At 36.9% G+C, this 25000-nt stretch overlaps 1 protein-coding gene and 1 pseudogene across 1 annotated transcript in view; one reads left to right on the top strand and one right to left on the bottom strand.

Moving 5' to 3' along the window:
* Positions 1 to 25000, top strand: part of LOC145258088 (UPAR/Ly6 domain-containing protein qvr-like) — a 175843-nt gene that overhangs the window by 115165 nt on the left and 35678 nt on the right. The gene's annotated exons all lie outside the window — the stretch shown is intronic.
* Positions 24046 to 24164, bottom strand: LOC145258406 (5S ribosomal RNA; annotated as a pseudogene).

Here is a 25000-nt window from a genome sequence, read left to right as displayed (position 1 = left end):
TTAAAAAAAATTGATGCCTTGGGTTTTTATAAAACTTTCTGAAAAGTTGTAACTAACTGATTTCCATATAATATTGTTTGTCTATATTTCACGATAACTCTTGAGTGTGCCACCGGGGCTCTTTTAGGGCTAATAAAAACACTCCATTTTTGGGACTACTTTACCATATTTGTCCATAATTTTCTGTGTATGTCTATTTAGCAGTTTTGCATGGTGCTGAACTCAAATAAATATGTTAAGGCCTTCCACACAACAAACTCTATGTTTATTTTAATAAGTTACCTGAAGAGGGGGGGGGAAATGATGGACTTAGTTATTTCTTTTTTTGCATGGGGCAGAACTCAAATTTACATATGTTAAGGCCTAAACTGCACCGTTTTCACCAGGATTTGACGTCCCCTGGGGACTTTTGGGGCTAAATGGCAGGGGATGGGAGTGCAAATGCTGAACTTAGTCATTTTTTTATGCCTCACGGGGGACCACGCATGCTTCACTTGTTCATAAAAGTTTTTATACATAAATTTCATAATACAGATACAAAACTGATTTTCCAGTAACTGATGATCTGGCTTTTAATCGAAACAAAATCGCAAGAGAGAACTTGATAATCCAGTTGTCTCCCAGACTAATTTACTGGACCACAAATAGATGGCGCTGTATGTAGAGCATTGTTAATTTCTTTGCTTACACTCAACCTGTAGTTATCTCCCTTCATTTTGAGACAATATCTCATTTTGTTGCAATTTAACTAGAGATATAGCTTCTGGGTTAGTTCACATAAAATCAGACCTATATTATTTTTAATTGGAATTCATTGAGACGAGTATTATTTATTAATTTTTATTTATTGCGGACTATTATCCTCATCTTTTTAGTTGCTGTTTCATGACGTTTCGGCCAACTATTCCTCTGGTTTTTGTCAGGTGGTAACTATCCGTCGCGGTTACCACCTGACGAAGGCCAGAGGAATAGTTGGCCGAAACGTTGTGAAACAACTAAGAAAAAGATGAGGATAATAGTCCGCAATAAATAAAAATAAAAATCAGAGCTGTTGAGTCTAGACCATTTTTGAAGATGGGTTGCTCACTGTCTGTCAGTGATATGCTCCTGTGCAATTCTAGGAGGTCCACCTTTTTTCAAACTCTTTTTCATCCCAAACAAGGCATATTGACATTTGGAACGTAAAGAGCTACTATTTGGGATCGTGTCTAACAGGGGACTGTGGAGAGTAAAGCAGGAAGATGTTTATTTACATTACATTTAAACTTCTGCAGATTAGTACAATTAGAGAAGTAAGAAACAGGGAAGGAATGCTAAAGTCTAGAGTCTGGGGGAAGAAACTATTAGAGTAGAAGGCTTTCCGACATCTAGAGATCTCAACAATGAAGGGGTGAGAATTTGCTGCATGTTGAGTTAGTCGAGTGTATCTATGTTGAGAGGGCACAAGTGATATGAGTTATGAGTTCATCAGAGCACACTCTATTAAACTACTTGTAAAACCAGCACAGGGATACAATATTGTGGCGATGGGACAGAGGTTGGAGCTTGACCAATAGTGCGGAACCTATTAGATTTGAGACACTTTTTTGGACCATGTTTAAGAGTGAGAGACTAGTTGTAGATGCACCAGATGTGGCAATAATACTCCAAGCAAGAGCGAATGGTAGTTTTGAAAAAGATATAGGATGTTCTCGGGTGAGAGTAATTTTCTTGCATGGTAGAGGGAGCCAACTCTCTTTGCAGCAGCCTAGGCACTCTCCTTAATGTATTTCTTCCAATCAATGTTGCCTATGAATGTTAGGCCAAGGATTTTGAAAGATCAGCTCTTAGGTAGAGTGTTATTATTATTAGTTATGGCAATCAGTGGTTGAGAAGAAGTTTTCTTGTAATTGTTAAAGGAAAGAAGCTTAGTCTTAGTAGCATTAAATGTTGCCATCCATTTTCGAGGGTTTCTTGGATATGTGTACATTCTTTATTTCATAGTATTATCAGTAAATATACTCATCTCAGACGCAATTTTATGAGGGAGATCATTTATAAATATCAGGAATAATAAACGTATAAGGATCGACCCTGCATTAATATCATGTTGTTTATTCTACTACAGACTGGAGGTTGTTTACAAAGGTTTCTGCCATTTTTATACCATCTGCAACAAACATGGTTTATGTACAGGGTGGAACTATAAAATTTTTGCGATAGAAAAGACGACATGATTCCATTTCCGTTTTACAAAAACTGATTTTCTTTTTTGTTCAGACCATCTACTAGTTGACCAGTTGTGTACAAATCCCAACAGCGACAGGAGCCTTCTATCATGTCTGAAAGTGACACAATGTTTGACAAGCAAGATCGGAGATATGCCACTGTACAACTCATGCTCTCTACCGATCCAAAGTTTGACAACAGGACCATTGCCAGCACCCTAAGAATGCATCGCTGTATTGTTACGAATAACAGGGACGAGCCTAGGGTGATGAAAACAAAGTTTCCAGCCACAGTTATGGTCTTTAGTGTGTCTTCAAGTGAGGGCCACATCATGCCACCTCACATCTTCAAAGTCGGTTTGAAAGTCAACACCAAAATGTACCTAAATGTGCTGTAGTGTAGTGAGCTCCTGATGCAATCAGGTGACCACTGGCAGACCCTGGGTATGGCAGCAGGACTTGGTTTTGGCCCACAAGTCCAAAGAGACCTCGGCTTGACTTCAGAAGGAGTGCCACAATATTGTACCCTTCTCTCACTGAATCTGCTGAATCTCCCCCGACCTGAATCTGCTGGACTACTTCGTTTGGTCATACATTGAGAACATCACCAACATGACCTCCCACAACACCAAACCCAGCCTGATTGCTGCAATTCGCCAAGTATTCGTCGAGCTCCCACTTGCACTTGTGGAAAAGGTAAGCTCCCAGTTCCGGACCTGTATCAAGGCGGTGATTGAGGCTGAAGGCGGCTACATTGAATAGATGTCAACTTTACTACATAATCAAGTTACTTGAATTACTTTTTCAATAAAAGTTTTAAAATAAACTGTAGTGTTGTTTTCTTTAGGGCGACAAATTCATCGTTCCACCCTGGATGATAATCTCCCATTCTGTACACGGTATTTTTATAACGCAACGATCAATCATTTCTTAATCGCAATCTCTATATTTTGTTTGTTGGTCAAAACTGCCAGAATCAATGTTTATAATCAAAATATTTTACATCCCTTTTTCTTTTTTCATCCCTCATTGATTATTTAATTCTTTCGACCTTTTTGTTTGTTTGTTTTGACTTCAGTTTCTAAACTTGTTTTCAGAAATAAAACAGTAGTTGAGAGACGCCATCTTGGATATCTGTGTAAAATTAATGCGTGTCCATCTCAATCGCTTACTGATAACATAAGAATTAGTTATCTTTTTTTTTTTTAACTTATACTTAGTCTTTTTCACTCTTTTACAACGTCCTAAAAATGCGATAAGTATATAAGAAGATGTCTGTCTATCTATCTATCTATCTATCTATCTATCTATCTATCTAGCTAGCTAGCTAGCTATATATATATATATATATATATATATATATATTTAAATAAGGGAGTAGTCACCAACAATGTGTATTTTTTAACATTATTTTATTATTCCGTGTCTTGGTTTTTCATTGAGAATTATGTTTGGATCATTGTAATAATGTTTTTAAGTCATTGAAATCGTTTACGCGCGTTTCAGACGGTCTGTGATGCGTCCTCGTCAGAAATTATTTTCAAATGTGTTGGAGATGTAAAAATGGCGATTTTCGTAGTTAATTTGAAATTTTTCCAAGGGGTGGAGGCTTGTAAGTGTTTATTATTCATTGGTATGCTGAATTTTTATTGCTCTTTTATTGGGCTTGTCCAGGGAGGCGTTGACCTGGCTGTAGTCGCTATCTCTTTCTGCTAATGTTTTTTTCTTTTCCTTTAGGATGGGGTAGGGTGTGTGTGTGTGTGTGTGTGTGTGTGTGTGTGTGTGTGTTTATGTGTGTGTGTTTTTATGTGTGTGTGTGTGTGTGCACGTGTGTGTGTTTGCTTTTATTGGTTTGGGAATGTGTATATTGTTTTATAGTATTTTGGGGTTATTTGCTTCCTTAGGAAGGCGGCTGTGGTCCGAGGTCGTTACTAATGTGTATGTGTGGGGAGGGGGGACTGGCTCTTCTGAAATAAGGGCAGGGGTGCTTTAATTACAGTTAAGTTTACCAAAATGATCCAAGATGGTAAAACTAAAGTATATTATAAATACTTGTGCAAATGGAAATTTAACCAACTTTCTTGATTTGCATTTTTGGATTTTACCGTCATTGGATACTTTACCCTTTACCAGACTATCCATTCACGTGAAATCACTTTTTTCTTCGCCATATTCCTTCTGCTTCACTTTTTGTTATCAAGTAAGATCTATGACTTAGTTGTAGCTTCATCAAATGCTTTTACAAGCCAAATCCGATCCCGCATTTTGCTAATTTCTACCCTCTGATGAGAAGGAAAATATTTCTTCAAAACTCCGTGGATTAAGAACTATCCACTTATTTACAGTTTCCTTTTTAAAATTAAATATTTTTTTAACTCTTTTTTTTTTCAAAGTGTTTTTTAACATGTTTTATTAACTACTTGTTCTTATATATATATATATATATATATATATATATATATATATATATAAATACCAAAAAACAAGAAATGGGCAGGTGAAATTAAAATTTCCTTAAGGCCTTATCGTCTGACCCTCTAAGAGGAAACGTCAGAATGATAAATTAAAAACTAAGAAAACGAATGAGGGAAGTTTTTAATTTATCATTCTGACGTTTCCTCTTAGAGGGTCAGACGATAAGGCCTTAAGGAAATTTTAATTTCACCTGCCCATTTCTTGTTTTTTGGTATTTAAATTAAATTATGTTTCCTCTGAAATTTCTCCTTCCATTTTGTTGTACCAAAAATTTACTTACATATATATATATATATATATATATATATATATATATATATATATATATATATATATGTATATATATATATATATATATATTCAGGGTCCTGGATATGATCTTAAACTATATCAAGTGGCGAGGCCCCAGCTTGCGGGCTTTAAGGAGTATGGAGCCACCTTTTAATTGCCATTGCTCCCAGGTCCACTTTAACTCGAAGTGATAGTACCTGTTAGAGTCCCAACTATGGGTTAAATAGAAATCGACTTGAAAACAACAAATATATTCTATAAAAAAAATTTTTCTTCAAAATCTTTGGATTCGGCATTAAATAACCTGAAAAAGGGTTGATATGCTGTAAAACAAAAACTGCCAACTACCAACTACATATATATTCAGGTTTGAGATGTTCAAAAGTCGGGACTAATGAATACAACGAGGTTGTTAGATAGTGCTCAATAACAAGAGCAAAACATTTTTTAATTATTTATTCGAGGGTAAACAGTTACATATGGTCGCTACAAACAGCCATCCGTTTCAGTATTTTTTCCTTTTTCCCCTTTTTTTTGTGGTGTCGATGGGTTCAGAGTCGCCTGACGAAGTCTCATTGACTGAAACAGATGGCTATTTGTAGCGACCATATGTAACTGTTTACTCTTGAATAAATAATTTTAAAAATATATATATATAAATATGTATATATATATATATATATATATATATATATATATATATATATATATAATCATCAAGAAGTAAAAATTAAGTTTACAAGCCAAAAGCTTCTGTAAACTTGAAGCGAATATAAATATAAATATTTAATAGTAATCTCAATCAAATAAAAAAGCTCGATACAACCAAGATAGGCAATAGAGCTTGTGGTGGAAGAACACAATTTAAGACTGAAAATTATATTTTACATGAATTTATTGGTCGACACGATACTCAAATAAGAAATATTAATTAAGATTTCTTTAATCTGCGGGGTTTCAAAAAAATTTGCTCTTTCATCAGAGGAAAGATATTAGCAAATATATATTATAACAAAACTATGAATTTGCTGGTATATTATATCATAATAAAACTGTTATGAATTGAAATTGTATTATATGAAATCTAGTCATAAATGCAAAAAGAGTTTTAGTGCAGAGTTCATGAAATGAGGAAGAGAAATGAAAAAAGTAAATTAAAAATTAAAAATCAAAAATCCAGGTGAAAGGATGAAAGTGGTTAAGTATTTCCAAGGTGAAATGATCATAATAGTCAATGTTCTTATAAGAAGAAGTCGGATTTATATTGTTGACAAATAGATTCAAATTAAAAATCCAAAAGATCCAGTTTGTAAGCAGTCGAGGAAGAAAGATTATTTTGAATCGTTAAGCTTTTTCACTTAGGGATAGCAGAACTGTCGTAACGAATGCCATGGAAGCTTCTGTTACGACGGTTCTACTGTTGATTTTATAAAAATATTTTTATATAATGGCTTGAATTAAAGTTTAAAATGCAAAAGTCAAGTATCATGGTTCAGTTGTGCTCTAAACAGAAACATTCATTTCGAACGTGTTAATTTTGATTTTAACTGATTACAAAAATCTGTTTTTTATTTTTCCACACAAAAAAAATCTACGTTTGTTTAAATAATTTACCTACATACATACAAATTACAACGTTCATATTTTTTATTTTTTTTGTTCTCATCTTCTGTTCTCATCTTCTGTTCTCATCTTCAATGTTATTCTCATAAGTTGACGTAACCTTCAACCTTCTTCAGGTCCATCCACTTGAACTCGAGAAACTGCATGTAGATTGTGTAATTTCAAATGGAACCCATAATTAATCTACTAGGTCAGCTTGCTCTCATACCGTCAGCCATGACCCTTAAATCTCCACCTGAAAGTATCCTGTGTGTCTACAAAGTCACTAATCGTCCCTGCATGAAGTATTGTTGCCACATCTCGGCTGGTGGATCTGCTGCTAATCTCTCGCTCCTAGACAGGGGTTTAAAAAATAGTCCCAAACCTAGTAGGTCCCTCACTATGGACCAAACTCCAACCTCTGTCCCATCACCAAAATGCGGCATCCTGTGCCTGTTTTACAAATATTTTAATGGAATGTGCGCTGACGAACTCAAAGCACTAGAACCTCCCAACAAACCCTTACAAGCAGCAAAATCTCACCTCTACACTATAGAGATTCTTAGATGCCGGAAAGACTTCTATTCAAATAGTTTATTCCCTCAAACTGCTAGACTTTAGAATTCCCTCCCGGGCCCTTGCTCCCCTTGCTCCCCTGACTGTACTGACATGCAGAAATTCAAGTGTAATGTGAACAGATACGTATCTCGCTGTTCAACTCCCAACATAGTATCTCTGTAAGTCTGATCCCAAATAGCTTTACAAGTTAGTGGCACTGTGCCTTGTTTGAACAGTAAAAAACATCTTACTGCCCAACTCTTTAAATAATATCCCTGTATGTCTGATCCCAAATAGTAGTCCCTCATGACTAAGTAGCTCTGTGCCTTGTTTGGGGTGAAATACACAACATCAAATTTGGTCGGTACTAAATGGGTGACCATTTGGGACTTCTAGTTGCTGTATGTGCTCTCTGCTTAGCTCGGTATTCTTTCCAGTCATCCTGGACTTCTCCTTACCACTGAGCTCAAGCAGTGCAATTCAGGAGAGGTGTGGTTGGTGATTGCGCAATCCTTGCCTCACAATGACACGTGCAGCTGCCCTACAGAGGGTATCCTTTGTTTTTCGAGACTGAACAGAGTCATTGAGTATTTTCACAATGTTTCGGCCGATATAACCCCGACCTTAAACACATACTTAAATCCTTCGTTGACATCTATGCTGATGACACGACCATCTATGGCAACACATCAAAGGCTGTAAATGACAAAGTTCTCTCTGATTCTCTCTCCTCTGATCTCGAGTGCGTGGTTCAGTGGGGGAAGATGTGACTGGTTACCTTTAATGCATCCAAAACCAAACTCCTATCCTTACATCATCAACGCTCTGATCCTCATCTGGCATCAATTGTGATGGATGGCTCTCGTCTGGGTGAGGCCCCGTGTTTTGACAAGCTTCTGGGTTTGACCTTTACTCCTGATCTGAAATGGAACATGTACATCAAGTCTGTTGCCAAGGTCGCTGGAAAGATGGTGGGATCCTTCTACCGCTCCAGAAGATATCTCACTACTGATGCAATTCTCTATCTATATAAAAGCCAAGTACCTCCAAGGATGGAATACTGCTGCCATATCTGGGCAGGAGCTGCTAAAAACAGCCTATCCTGCCTTGACAGAGTACAAAATAGACTTCGTGGCTTAGTGAGGGATGCCCTTTTCTCTACTCTGCAACCTCTCTCCCACAGAAGAGATGTTGCGAGCCTATCTTTGTTTTATCGTTATTTTCATGGTAGGTGCTCGTCTGAACTCGAATCTCTGCCCCCCCCCTAGCCAATCTTTCACGAAAAACAGCCGTCTAGCAGTATTCAAGAATTCTGGCAAAAGGACTGACCCATCAAATTATCGCCCCCATTAGCCTCCTCCCATTTTTTGCCAAAATATTTGAGACCTTAATCAACCATGCTCTAGTCCATCATCTTACAGATGCTAAACTTCTGACTGACCAACAATATGGATTTAGACAAGCCCGTTCCACAGCAGACAGCCTCACTGTAATCTCTGAATGTATATAGCATTCACTGGACAAAGTGGGGGAGGGCAGAGCGGTAGCTCTTGATATATCTAAGGCTTTTGACAGGGTATGGCATGAGGGTCTCCTCAGGAAAATTAGATCATACGGTATCACTGGCAGAATACTCAACATAATTAAATCCTTCTTAGATAAGAGAAAAATCCAGGTTGTCCTCGACGGTCGTACATCTAAACAATATGATATAAATGCAGGAGTGCCCCAGGGGTCTATCCTTGGACCTCTATTGTTCCTGATATTCATAAATGACCTCCCCGACAAAATTGCCTCTGAGATGGGTATATATGCTGATGACACTACACTCTATAACAGGCACGACAGGAAAACGAATGAACACATTTCTAAAGAAATGGCAGAAACACTAGAGGAAGACCTCCAATCTGTAATGGAATGGGGTCAAAAATAGTTGTTCACATTCAATGCTGCCAAGACTAAACTAGTTTCATTCAATAATTACAAGAAACCCTCTCTACCACCTATAGCAATGACCAACGACTCTTTATCTGAGAGTACATCTTTCAAACTCCTTGGCCTAACGTTCACAGGAAACATGAGTTGGAAAAATTACATTGAAGGCATTGCCAGGGCCGCTGCAAGAAAGGTGGGCACTCTCTACCGTGCTAGACAATGACTAACACCCGAAAGTATCCTGTACCTCTATAAGGCCACCATTCGCCCATGTATGGAGTACTGCTGTCACATTTGGGCTGGTGCATCTGCTACTAGTCTCCTGCTCCTTGACAAGGTTCAAAAGAGAGTCACAAACCTGATAGGCGCTGAACTGGCATCTAAGTTTCAGCCTCTGTCCCATCGACGAAATGTTGCATCCCTCTGCCTGTTCTACAAGTATTTTAGTGGTGAATGCTCTGACGAACTGCAATCACTTGTGCCCCCACGACGTGAGCACCCTCGACAAACCCGACAGGCTGCTAAATCCCACCTCCACACTGTAGAGATCCCTAGATGTAAAAGATCTTTCTACTCCAATAGTTTCTTCCCCAGAACCGCTAGACTTTGGAATTCCATTCCAGGTCCCTGCTTCCCCAACAGTACTGACATGCAGAAGTTCAAGTGTAACGTGAACCGACATCTTGCTGCCAAATCCCTACATAGTACGCCAGTAGTTGTTGCCCCTGATAGTAGCCCCCTACACCACAGTGGCAATTTGCCTTGTTTGGGGTGAAAATGTTGAAAACAAAAAACAAAATAAAATGTTGCGATGTTTTTGCTTTTCTTCTTTCGTCAGAAATGTGTAAGATTTGGTTGTGCTGACTGAGCGAGCGCTATAAGCAGGAGTAGTCAGAAAATGATTAATGCATGCGAAACCGTTTGTGTCCAGTGGGGAGGGAGGCAGTGTTTAGATTTGAGGTGAAGGCAGTGTCACAAAGAGGAAGGGAGTTACGGCATTTTAAAATGTTTTGGCTGTTTTTTACGACAGGCTTCTGAGTTCTTATATATATACCGTTTCCAAAATCTTTTAAGTTGCTTTCATGGTGTATTATTTGTGTGTTGTTGACTAAAATTTCTCTAACTTCGGAGGGGAGCCGTTATGTTTTTTTCTGTAAATGTTGTAACATTATATATATATATATATATATATATATATATATATATATATATATATATATATATATATATACATATATATGTACATATATATGATATATGCATATATATATATATGTACATATATATGTGCATATATATGATATATGCATATATATATATATATATGTACATATATATGATATATGCATATATATATATATATGTACATATATATGTACATATATATGATATATGCATATATATATATATGTACATATATATGTACATATATATGATATATGCATATATATATATGTACATATATATGTACATATATGATATATGCATATATATATATGTAAATATATATGTACATATATATGATATATGCATATATATATGTACATATATATTATATATGCATATATATATATATATACATATATATGTACATATATATGATATATGCATATATATGATATATGCATATATATGATATATGCATATATATATATATATATATATATATATATATATATATATATATATATATATATATATGAAAAATAGATTGGAGATGGAAGGACCCGAATGCTCAACGTTTCAAATTGAAGTAAACTAGCATAGTGATTTGAAAGATTGCGTCTGAAAATAAAAAGTAATAAAATAAATTGATAAAATGGGACGAGAAAATTGGGCAAAAAAAGATTTAAAAGTTTTAAAAATATAAGCGTGACAGATGAAATAAACATAATAAAATGAATTCATTATTTTATTACTTTGTTATTTTTAGACGCAATCTTTCAAATCACTAGTTTACTCCAATTTATTATTATTTTCTCTAATCATAAAATGTATATATGTATATAGGCATCTAATTTGCATAAAGAAAACATGCTGCTCCCTCTCCATCATTATATATAACCCCAAATCTTCCGACCCTCTCGTCAATGACCAGCCCTCTTGAAAAAGCCTCATAAATCGGGCGAAACGTTGAGCGTTCAGGTCCTTCCACCTCCAATCTATTTTTCATATCGTCGGATTTTCATCCATCAAAACAATCATATATATATATATATATATATATATATATATATATATATATATATATATATATATATATATTCCTGTAGATGGATAGAAGAGTTGAGATGGATCTCTGTGATTTTCAGAGAGAGATGAGCCCGTTCGATTTGAAGATGTACTTGTCTCAATTTTCAAGTCTGTTGTTCAGTGGAATAACCTCTCTTAAAAAATCGAACGTTGTTTTAAACTGGGGCTATGGTTTTGTTGGAGTGGGAGATTATTTTGGTGCTGCAGTGACAGAGTCCGCATGATTGACACTACGACAGGTGTTGAATCGAACATCGAATTCAGACAAAGACAACAAGAGGACAATAACAGTCTGTGCAGTCACCGCATACACGGACACACGTTTACATATACAACTTTAATAATTAATATTTTAATGAATATTCGTCATTCATTGCTATTGTCTTTCTTCAACAATGCAACCAAACAATATGAATTATCAATCCTGATCACAAATCTTTTAAATTTTTAATGAGGGGGGGTACCATTTATTAAGGCCCGAAGGCCACTCGAAGATAAGGGTTAATGAGTGTACAGTGGTCAGTGGGATAATCGTTAGTGGTGGAAATTAGGCATAATTTAATTATTTAGGGGCCGGGTTAATAAAAACCTGTTTACATTGGATTGAAGACAAGCATATTGTAGTCAGTTGGAAAGCAGAACAGCAGAACAGAGTTCAACAAGCGAGCAGTTTTAGGAAAGAAGCATTGTCCATAGATACTGCATTTAGAAATGGGCACAGATACAGAGTTGGGGAAGTTGTTGATAGTGGTTGTAGCTAGGCGAGTGTTTTTTGTGAAAGTCTGGCGAGGGGGGACCATAGACTGAAGCTCAGACGAGCTCTTGCCATGAAAATCATGATAGAGTAGAGTCAGGCCTGGAACGTCTCTTCTGTGAGAAAGAGGTTGCAAGGAAGAGAAAAGGGTATCATCTACTAATTCCGAACATAATCTGACACAGACGTAGATGCCTGTTTCAGATGGTTGTCTCCCCCTCCCATACACACACACACACACACACACACACACACACACACACACACACACCTCACCAACTGTTAATCTTGATCAAAACTGAATTAGGACTCGATTGATTCTGGGCGGCAGTTGTTTGAAAAAAGAATGCAACAATTTTCTAAATGTGGCCATCTGTTACCTCCATCAACAGCTCATCTGTTTTATTGAATATAAATGATGGCCCATAATGCAAACTTTATGCAACTCGTCACAAGTACCTAACGATAACCCTTTCCAGGTTGCACAAGAGACGCATTGTGGATATCCGTCATACAATCTATCTTGGATTGACAAAACCTGGCAGCAGCCAGTCTTCTCCAGACCAATGACTCCATTCAGTCTCAAGAGACAATGGATACCCCCTGTAAGGGTAGCTGTACTTGTAATTGTGAGGCAAGCGTTGTGCAATCTGCAACTACACCTCTCTTAAATAGACACCGCTTGAGTCCAGTGGCAAGAAGTCGTCCAAGACGATGTGAAACAATGCCGAGATAAGCGGAAAGCACATACAACACCTGGTATTGCGAAATGGTCACCCATTTTAATACTGACCAGGCTCAACATTGCTTAACTTTGGGGATCTGGCGGGAACCAGTGTGTCAACATGATTATGTTATATATATAATCAGTTGCCTCTGTTCTTTCTCAAGAGACAAAGGAAACCTTGTAAGGGTAGCTGTGCGTGTAATTGTGAGGCAAGGGTGCACAATCTCCAACCACACCTCCTCTGTATTGGCGCTGCTTGGGTCCAGTGGCAAGGAGAGACCCAAGATTGACTGGAAACCATGCTGAGATAAGCAGAGAGCACTCCCCTCTGTGAAACACTATTCCGTTGCTCTGCTTCCCAGTTCAATACAACATGCCATTCTTTCAAATCTCATGTAAACAAATTCTTGTTTAGCCGTCCCCATAAATAATCAAATTCTGCCCAATTTACACCATTAACGATTACTAAATTACCATCTTACATTCATTAACCCTTATTCTTGAGTGGTGTTTGGAAAATACAAAATGTTGATGATATTAAATAGTCGGTTTTTCTTTCCCCCCCCCTCTCTCTCTCTCTCTCTCTCTCTCTCTCTATCTCTCTCTGTCTCTTTATTTCTCTCGCTATCTCTTCCATGCCTCAGATGTCAGTCAGTCCAAATAATGAAAAATTAGAGAGAAAAAAGTGAAAAGGACAAAGACTCCGTTCCTCTCTTTCATTAGTAAATGTCGAAAAAATTATGTTATGAAATTAATAGCGATTTGGATATCAGTATTAGGACTTCTGACTGCAAGAGTAAGAAGTCCTCTGTCTTTATCGCTCATATCAGCTACACTCAAATATAAAAATATTGCGTTTTTTAACAATACAGACCAATGTTTGCCATGAATCAATAACACAGAAGATTTATAGACAACTTTCGATAAAACAACTAAACTATTAATCACAAAAGTATAGGTGACAGGGATAAGGCCCAACTTTATCTATAAGACAAAGATAAGTTTATGCAACCGATGATATAAGGAAATCAGTTAGGAAAACCGTTTTATGCCGCTATGTTTGTGCTTTGAATTCAATTTTTTTTTAGGGGAAGAGGCCTATAAACAATACAATAAGTGTCTTCTTTTACTAAACCTTTTTTATTCCAAAGATGTAGTAAAAAAAAATATTTACATCTAGAAATAAAAAATAAGTCTAAAGCTCCTAAAATCCATAGAAGAGACTTCTACCTCGTCATCGTTGATGGAGTGAGAGCATGTTGCCCCCGTGGGTTGAATGAAAGTTTTTTATTCAAAAGTCCGTGCAGATTCCTGAGTTCAACAGAAAGATTCCAGAGTTCGACAAGATATATCTGAAGAAGGTCGGAGGTTACATTGATCGAAACGTTGTGATGAGAACAGTAGTTCAAAGAATTTAAATAATACGAATAATAACTCGTCTCTGAATAGATTTGTTGCCTGTTCCTGGCAACAGGAAGTAACCAGAGGTGATCTCCCCTGAACAGGAAATAATCAGGGGTAATCTCCCCTGAACAGGAAATAATCAGGAGTGATCTCCCCATGAAAAGGAAGTAACCAGTGGTGATCTTCACTGATGGCTATATATAGTGGAGACATAGTGTTGGATATTGACTGGGCAATGCGGAAATATGTGCTGATCGATGATTATTATGATTATTCAAGCCAAAGAGTTTTGTCAGCTAAAATATGTTTTAGAATAATAATAAATATTTAAAATAACTATTTATTTACATTAATTTAGGAATGTTAACTTAAAAATGTTATCATAACGATTTAGTTGAAACTTAAAAATAATGACATGTAAAAACATTACGTGATTATTTTAGTGAAATTTACTAATGACATCATCTTTTTGAGTTACGTGGAAATTAGTTCGTGTTTAGAGTTTGAAGGAAACAGACTGAGAGTCAAGCCGACTAGTTGTAATGGATCGAAACACCCAGGGGAGTCTATCAAATGTAAGATGGACCAGCATGCAGTTTTCCAATATGGAAATATCCTGAATAAAAAGTTGCCAAAAATAAAATTCATGGCTCTGTTGTTCTTGGGAAGAATTTTCATTGCAGCTTTTCCGTCAAGATAAGACCAAAGATGGACCAGATATGTTTCCGATTAACCAGATGCTGAAACCCCAAATAAATGTTATTCGTCTATTGTGTTGTAAGGGTATTCATGTATATTTTTGTTGTGTCATAAACTGTATTTACACATACATATACACACAACAAACTTTAGATAGACAATCACATGTATATAAACTCGTACATTATACCAGGGGTTTCCAAACTATGACCTGTGGGCCAAATACGGTGGCTTCAATGTCCATAACGTGGAATGGCTGGCCCACTCAAATAAGACAGATGATGAGGGGAGGTTCTGTCATGATTTTGCCATTGCCTATGACCTCACTCAGATTGTTCACGAGCCCACCCGTGTGCCCAATACTACCGGTCAGTATGCAAGCCTTCTAGACCTTTTTCTCTCAACTTCCCCTGAGCTATGTTCATGTTCCGTTCTATCTCCTTTAGGATCCTCTGACCACTCCGTTGTATCAGTTAAGATAAAAATGAAATGTAATAAGTCGCCAGACGTACCTCTCCACCGTACTGTATACTGATACTCAATGGCTGACTGGGATAGCTTTCGTACATTCATATCTGATCTACCTCTGCATTCCATGTTTGAAAAAGGATGTGTCCTCTATAGTATCAGACATGACCGAATGGTTAATTGTAGACATAGACCGATTCATACCATCCAAAAAATTCCAACAAAAACCTACCAGCCAGCTCTGGTTCTCCCCTGAATGTTCTGCTGTCATCGCGCACAGAAATCACTTTTTCCATAGCTACCAACGTAATAGATGCACTGAGACTAAAGCTGCTTTCAGGACTGCCAGCAACCACTGTAAAAGAGTAATAAAAAATGCAAGAGAGCTATATGCTCAGTCCTTTAAATCCAAAGTAGCTGATCAGCGGCTTGGTTCCCACCAGTTTTGGCAAATAACAAATAGGATCCTGAACAGAAATGTGCGTTCTATCCCAACCATTATCAATGGACCAGAGGTCATCTCGTCAGCATGAGACAAGGCCAAAATATTTGCCAAGAACTTTGCAGCTAATTCTATCCTGCACGGCAAAGCCCATCAACTCCCCATATTTCCTCCTAGAACACAGAACACGCTAGGTAAGATACACATATCTGTGCGTGAGGTCGCCAAGCTAATCAACAACCTTGATTCCAGTAAAGCAACTGGCCCTGACGGCATCCCAATTATAGTGTTAAAAAAGCTTCAACCAGAACTTGCCCCCATACTTACAAAACTGTTTAAGCGTTGCCTTAAGGAGAAGTGCTTTCCAACACCCTGGAAAACCTCAGCAGTATGCCCTGTATTTAAGAATTCAGGTGATAAGTCGTCTCCCTCTCAGTACAGACCAATAAGTCTCCTGTGTGTCATGAGTAAGTTGCTGGAATCCATATTAAATAGAGAAATAGTCAACCACCTCAGCAGAAATAACCTTCTTAGTGACACACAATATGGTTTCCATTCTGCAAGATCTACAGTAGATGTGCTAATGGTTATATCTCATAGGATTAGCGAATCTCTCGACAAATGCTTCCTTTCTAGGACAATTGCTCTTGACATATCAAAGACCTTCGACAAGGTATGGCATAAATGCCTACTTCACAAGATTTCCAGCTACGGTATAACTGGAAATGTTTACTCAATCATTAAATCATTTCTCTCTGATAGGCTCATAAGAGTAGTGGCTGATGGGCAAAAATCAGAGGCGCATAGTATTAATGCTGGAGTCCCTCAGGGATCTATCCTGGGCCCAAGTCTCTTCTTGATCTACATCAATGATCTCCCAAAACACATACTTAAATCATTCGTTGACATCTATGCTGATGACACGACCATCTACGACAATACATTAAAGGCTGTAAATGACAGTTCTGTCTGATTCTCTCTCCTCTGATCTCGAGTGCATGGTACAGTGGGGAAAGAGGTGGCTGGTCACTTTTAATGCATCTAAGACCAAGCTTCTATCTTTACATCATCAACGTTATGATCCCCATCTGGTATCAATTGAAATGGATGGCTCTCGTCTAGGGGAGGCTCCATGTTTTGACAAGCTTCTGGGTTTGAACTTTACTCCTAATCTGAAATGGAATATGTACATCAAGTCTGTTGCCAAGGTCGCTGGAAAAATGGTAGGATCCTTCTACCGCTCCAGAAGATATCTCACTACTGATGCAATTCTCTATCTATATAAAAGCCAAGTACGCCCAAGGATGGAATACTACTGCCACATCTGGGCAGGAGCTACTAAAAACAGCCTATACTGCCTCGACAGAGTACAAAATACACTTTGTGGTTTAGTGGGGGATGCCCTTTTCTCTTTCCTGCAACCTCTCTCCCACAGAAGATACGTTGCGAGCCTATCTTTGTTTTATCGTTATTTCCATGGCAGGTGCTCGTCTGAGCTCCAATCTCTGGTCCCCCCTAGCCAATCTTACACGATAAACACCCGTCTAGCTGAAACCACTGTCAATAATTTTACCCACTCTTTATCTGTGCCTAAATCAAAACGTAGATTCCATGAACAAAGCTTCTTTCTTAGAACTGTACGCCTGTGGAACTCTCTACCGCTTGCCTGTTTCCCTCCTTACTTCAACATGGATGTCTTCAAGTCCAACATAAACAAATTCCTGATGAACCACCTCCTTAAGTAATGACACTTTATCAAATCTCCAATACTAATGAATACTGCAACACTATCCCATTGATTACTGTACACAAAATAACCCTTATCCCTAAGTGGCTTCTGGGCCTTGATAAGTGGTGACCTCTATGTAAAAAAAGAAAAAGAAGCAAAAAAACAAAGTCTTTAATCCAACTTGCAGAGCTCTTATGGAAAACGTAAAAATATTAATGAAAAATGTTTGAAATGGAGATGTGTGAAAATAGTGTTGTGGTTTTCCTTTTTTTCATAAAATGATTAAGAAAATGAGGTTTTGGAGAACCAGTTTCACTAAAAAATAAAACTAATGATCAAAACAATAAAAAACATGTCAAGGTCAATTGTTCTTTTTTATTTTGGCCTGCATATCTTTAAATAGTCAGTAATATAGTCTCTTCTCTGAAAACTTCAGAGACCTCTGCATTAGGTGATAATAGAAACTTATAAATATATACACGACCTACCCACCTCACATGTTATACAGACTCCCACAACATTACAATAGGAGCAGCCATTTGTTTTTTATGTGGGCTGAATAACGAGTTGCAGGGACAAATTTTCCAAATTTTCAATCACAAAAATTCGAAACTAACATTTCTCTTTTTTAGAGTAAATTCAAATAAATATTAATGTTTATCATTCGATATTATGCTTAATTGTTATTTTTATGGCAAGTATTCGTCTGAGCTCCAATCAATGGTCCCCCTCACCAAACTTTCATGAAAAACACTTGTCTCACAGAAACCACTGTCAATAATTTCCCCCACTCTTTGTCTGTGCCTAAACCTAAATGTCGATTCTATGAATAAAGCTTCTTTCTTAGAACTGCACGCCTGTGATACTCTCTTCCGTTTGTCCTGCTTTCCAGCTGACTACAATATGGTCGTCTTCAAGTCCAATGTAAACAAGTTCTTTATGAGCCGTCCCCCTTAAGTAATCCAATTTACCAAATTTCCACTACTAACAATTATTACGACATTGTCCCATTGACCACTGTACACTCAATACCCTTATCCTCGAGTGGCCTCCGGGTCTTGATAAGTGGTGAGTCCTCTGTAAAAAAATAAAATAAAAATTAAAAAAATACGGAAACGAGTTAAAGTTTGGTCATGATTGAGCCCGAGCCATTTGTCGATTTGAAATACTGACATTTTCCTCTGTGTTGGCCGCCAGCCACAACACTACAAGCTGCACAAACGCGTCTTCTTGCTGGAATTCATTTGTTATATGTAATTCTTTCTTTTTTTTTTTTTAATATTTTAGGCGTGTGATGTCATCACAATGACGTTATCGTTTTGTTAACAATTCTCCTAGTAAACGAAATTTTATTTCAAAATATTGGAAAATATGCTTTTTTAATTAGTAGGAGTTGCCACGTGTGAAGACCAAAAGCCACTCAAGTATAAGGATTAATAAGATGGAATCTATTGTCAGTTTAATTATGAAGAATATTATTAGAGGATTGAAGACAGAATGAACCAATGAAACGTCATGAAACAACAACAACTCTTAAGATGGGGATAGCAATCCGCAAATAAAATTACACGGACGGCGCCATTTTTAGGGGGCGATAACTCCAGTTTCTTTTTGGTCAAATAACACAGCAAATAAATAACAAACAAGACTTTTTTTTCCGAGCAAAAAAATATTTGAAAACCAAAACATTTATTGTATAAAAAAATATCAATATATAATTTTTAAAACATTTATTGAAAAATCTGCATAAGAAAATATAATTTTAATAAAACATTTTTTGAATTAAAGCAACATTGGATTTTTTTGTTTGATTTTTTCCCCGAAATTATATATATATTATTTTCTGAAACATTTTTGGAATTAAAGTAACAATGTCACTCTAACAGTGACTAAGAAGCGCCACATGGCGTCAGTTTAGTGAAACACTCTTAAAAAAATGGCACCGTACGTGTAATGCAGAAGTGCCAAAAAAAGTAATATATAGAATGAACCACATTTGATTACTTATAGGAGAATGGTTTCATGATAAGTTTTTGTTGCCATTTGATTTGAAGATACCATGTTGTAGTTTGCAGGGACTCAGTCCCACAGTAATGTGTTACATGGGTGTAAATTTTTGTAAATGAATTCTGTTCGTGGAAATCGTACCTTATTCTAAGCATAGAAAGATAAAAAGAAAAGTTCTTAGTTGTGGTAGTCAGACGAGTTTTTGTAGTAAATGTTTTAAAAGGAGGAACCATAATAGCCTTGTAGATGTGCCGTGAGGTGAGATAGAACCTGTAACATTCAAACTCGTTACTTTTTTTTTTTTACATGGGAGTCACCACTTATCAAGACCTGAAGGCCACTCGAGGATAAGGGTTATTGAGTGTACAGTAGTCATTGGGATAATATTGTAGTAATCGTTAGTAATGGAAGTTTGGTACATTGGATTACTTAAAGGGATGGTTCATCAAGAATTTGTTTATGTTTGACTTGAAGACAACCAAATTGTAGTCAGCCCAGAAACAGACAAACAGAAGGGAGTTTCACAGGCGTGCAGTTTTAAGAAAGAAACTTTGTCCATGGAATCTACGTTTTGGTTTAGGCACACATATAGAGTGGGGAAAATTATTGACAGTCGTTTCAGCTAGACAAGTTTTTTTTTGTGAAAGTTTGACGAGGAGGGACCATAAACTGGAGCTCAGACGAGCACTTGCCATGGAAATAACGATAAAACAAAGACAGGCTTGCAACGTCTCTTCTGTGAAAAAAAGTTTGCAGGGAACAGAAAAGGGCATCCCCCACTAGGCTACAAAGTCTATTTTGAACTCTGTTAAGGCAGCATAGACTGTTTTTAGCAGCTTCTGCCCAGATGTAGCAGCAGTACTCCATTCTTGGACGTACTTGGCTTTTATATAGATAGAGAATGTATCACCAGTGAGATATCTTCTGGAGCGGTAGAACGATCCCACCATTTTTCCAGCAACCTTGGCAACAGATTTGATGGGGTTTTTTTTTGGGTTTTTTTTTTTGGTTTTTTATTCAATTTTCACCCCAAACAAGGCACACTGCCACTTTGAAGCAGGAGGCTACTATTAGGGACTTAATTAGCAGGGTCATTATGAAGGGAGATGAGTAGAAAGATGTTTGTTAACATTACACTTGAACTTCTGCATATCAGTGCAGTTGGGAAAGCAGAATCCCGGAAGGGAGTTCCAAAGACCCGCAGTTCTGGAGAAAGAAACTATTGGAGTAAAAGGCTTTCTTGCACCTAGGGATCTCTACTGTAAAGGGATGAGACTTAGTAGCTTGTCGGGTTTGTCGGGGGTAGTTACGTCGGGGAGGTACAAGTGTTTGCAGTTCGTCAGAGCATTCACCATTAAAGTATTTGTAGAACAGGCAGAGGAATGCAACATCTCGTCGATGGGACAGAGGCTGAAGCCTAGATGATGTATGTGTTCCATTTCCGATCAGGAGTAAAGGTCAAGCCGAGAAGTTTGTCAAAACATGTGTTGTGTAGTACATTCACGGGGACTCATATTGGGGACTTATAACGAGTACATATCTAAAGATGACGCTGAGTTCATATTGGGGCACATATATAACAGAACTCATGTAATACAGACATAACGATAGTGATGATGAGGGAGAGGATTCATTTATATCTATAACAGTTCTTTTAACACATATTGAAGAAGAGGGTGGCATGATGCACAGTTCTTAACGCAGAGGAGGGGAGATACATAGTCTTCGAAGGGTTACACAATGTTTATTATAAGATGATAAACACCTCATAAACATCATTATAAGATGATAAATACCTTTCGTTCGTGATGAAGGATGTGACACAAGACAACAGTTACAAAACATAATGATAACTTCTTGATTCATCTGATCAGCCGTTCGATGACGTCAGGAATTCAAACTAACTTGGATCTACATGGTTAATCTTCTACCCTTCGCCCCTATGGAACTGTCAACTCTTGGCTGATCAACTGACTGGCTGACTAAAACTCAAACCCATAGTATCCTATATGGAGAAATGTCCTTTGTCTATGACGTCAGAAGTGTGTTTTCAAATGTAACTAATTTCACGTGGCTTTTCGTATGTTTGTCCAACACACTCTTGACAAAGAAAAGAATCCTCAATTCTGATCTAATCTATTTCTAAACAATATAATTTCATTTGCATTGTTCATTCTTTTGCTGATATTCAGATTCCTAAAAGAATTAACAATAGACTTAATTTCTAACATTCCATTTCTTAACTTTGCCTACAGGGTTCGATTCTAGGCTTATCCTAATCTCATTTTTACTCATCTAATATTCTTCTTATTTACATGGAAAGGGGACAGCTCTTTTCCATGTAACACATGGAGCCTTCCCAAGACGAGAGCCATTCATTTCAATTTATCCCAGATGGGGGATCAGAGCATTGATGATGTAAAGATAGAAGCTGTGTACGAAACAGCAATAAATAAACTTATAAAATACTCTCTTTATCTCTCGGTGTATTAATCTGTCTTTCTGTCTATCTCCTTCTTCTCTTTAGAAAAATCTATAAAAAAATAGTCTATATTGTTTCCTTGGCCACTTTGCATAAAACTAGTTATCAAATATTGAACATTATCTATCTTGTGTTGGATCTTGTCCAACGAGTTGCTTTTAATTAATAGTGAATCGGAAACAGTCAATGCTTTCAATACTGTTTTCTTTCTTGAAATATATCTTGAACATCTTTCTTTTATTCTATTATATAAAAGGCAAATGTCTTCATTTGTGAGTGTGTATATCCGCTAAAAACTGATGTCATCCGCATCGTTGTGGTATGGACCTACTATCATTAGAAAGAGCGATCTCTCGGACACTGACACATAATATAAAAAAAATGGGGAAAAATCAATTATTTCGTCTAGAAATGTCGTTTTTCTTGAGGGAGGGGGGGGGGGCTTAGATAAAAACCTTGTTTTCGACGTTGTTTGCAAACCGCACATGCGTGAACAGTTGTTTAGTTCTTTTATATTAAAAAGCTAAATTTGCGGCGTGATAACATCTGTGTCCTTGTGGCCCCATAGGTAATGCGTTTGCTTACTAACTTAAGTTATGTGGCTCATGCCCAGCACGCATCATTTTTTTTTTTCTTACAAAATTTTACTCTCAGTTTTGGCTGATGGCACCCAAGTTCTGTCATTTTTTTGTTTTTTTGGATTTTACGCTGTCACAATTTTTTATTTTTTTTACGATCAGGTAACGTCGCCCCCCCCCACTAGTTTTAAAACAAAATATGTGTGAAATACGTTTGTAAACTAAATTACAAAGCAATATTTTGTAAAATTAATATTTCAGCGACAGACGCTATCTTTATAATTTTGTTTTTCTTCGCCATGATGGTAAATGGTAGAAAAGTTAGTAAAGAGTCTGCGTGTTAGTCGCCTGCGGTGATATATTTGAATGCCGGAAGAATATGCTTGACACACGTGATGTGTAATTCAGATGTGTTTTCTATGATATAAGCATTGTTTAATTTTAACAGTTTTTAAAGAAAAAAAAAGAAATAATAAGATCATGAAGATAGCATCTATCGCTGAAATATTAATGTTATAAAAATAAATATTTGTTTATTATTTTATTATTGAAATATTTATTTTGCAACAACAACAACAAATATGAAGATAAGAATAATTGTCTACAAATAAATAAATATACAAATTAATCATCTCAAAGGATTCCAATAAAAAAAAGTCCATAATACCATTCGATACGGACCTGACGATGGAAGACCAGATAAGAATTTAAAAAATTATGAGACCAAAAAATCCAACCTTGATCGTCTGGCGGGGCCCGTGACGCAGTGGATAGAGACGTTGAATCTCTATGACTCCAGGCGAGCATCGTCTGAAGATATCAGTTTCAATATTACCCAAAGCAGGCCAGAGGTTTAGTTGTCCCAAAAACGTAGTTAGACAACAACAACTATGGAAGGCAGTAATTACTGAGACTCAGCATTCCTATCCCACCGTGGTTGCGTTGTATTTTGGTTACAAACGTATTTCATATGCATTTTATTTTGAAATTTAAACAACGCTTATATCACGGAAAACACATCTCTGAATTTATATCTTGAACTTGTTTAGGCGGAAAAATGAAATCGCGCTGTTAAATCAATTTCAACTGCAATATAAGGCAAAAGAAAGGTTATATACATGAAAAAGGCCTTTCTTATTGAAAAAGTTTTTTGTTTGTTTTCTTTTATTAGCACTATTTATCATGACCCAAAGATCAGACACAAGGGCAAGAGTTAATAAGTTTGTCAGGTGAACAATGAGACGTCCTGAAGATTGGAAGCAATGGTTGTGTGCATGCGTGCAGTCAGCATCAACCCTATTCAGGAGGAAGTTTCATGGAAGTATGAAATTCACAAGCGGTCCCCAGTCGCATGTATATCCCCGTTAGGGGAGATGATGACGTTAGGATTTTGCAACTTTTTTTGCAGGAAGGTGTCGGGTGTCGACGTCCTTCTACATACAGCACCTGGACTTCCCAAATTGGTCACCCATTTTAGTAATGACCAGGCTCAACGTTGCTTAACTTCGGTGATCTGATGGGAACTGGTGTGTCAGTGTGATTATGCCGTATTATGTCGATGGTTGAAAGTATTTATCTCCCACCTACAATGGAAAGATCAGGAAATTGCAATTGAATGCCTGTGCAACCTCGTCAGCATTCCCCAGTAGGGTCACCTCGAGCGATTATCTATAGACCAACCCCTCCTCAAAGAGAGAAGGTAAAGCCTGGGAGGATGGACTTCCTAGAACTGCATAGGACCAGCTATGCACCGCAAATAACAGGGAAATTTTGAATTTATTTTAAGTTTTAAAAACGGAGTAGACCCTGTTGATTTTGGAGTTAAAAGTAAAAATGCCATGGCGAAGTTACGGTGGAAATTGGTCAAAATTTGTTTATTTAAGGCGACGGCTTGACAAGAATTTGGTAATTTGGAACATGTTTAGGTCAACATTAGATCCAATAGAATTTGGTAATTTCGAACATGTTAAGGTCAACATTAGATCCAATAGAATTTGGTAATTTGGAACATGTTTAGGTCAACATTAGATCCAATAGAATTTGGTAATTTGGAACATGTTTAGGTCAACATTAGATCCAATAGAATTTGGTAATTTGGAACATGTTTAGGTCAACATTAGATCCAATAGAATTTGGTAAGTTCGAACATGTTTAGGTCAACATTAGATCCAATAGAATTTGGTAATTTCGAACATGTTTAGGTCAACATTAGATCCAATAGAAAGGCTTTACATAAAAAAAGCTTATCAGTCATTAAACATATATTGGAACGTGTTTAATGATCACATTCCTATGAATATTATTTTAAAACGGAAATTATGCGAAGTGCATAAAGGCTAAATGTTAAGTTCAGTTATTTTTTAATATGAAAAATTAAATGTTTCATTAA

This window comes from Euprymna scolopes, chromosome 33, assembly GCF_053919585.1.
Source record: "Euprymna scolopes isolate OS-2025 chromosome 33, ASM5391958v1, whole genome shotgun sequence".
Classification (NCBI taxonomy): Eukaryota; Metazoa; Mollusca; class Cephalopoda; order Sepiida; family Sepiolidae; genus Euprymna; species Euprymna scolopes.
This window is presented reverse-complemented; position numbering and strand designations above follow the sequence as displayed.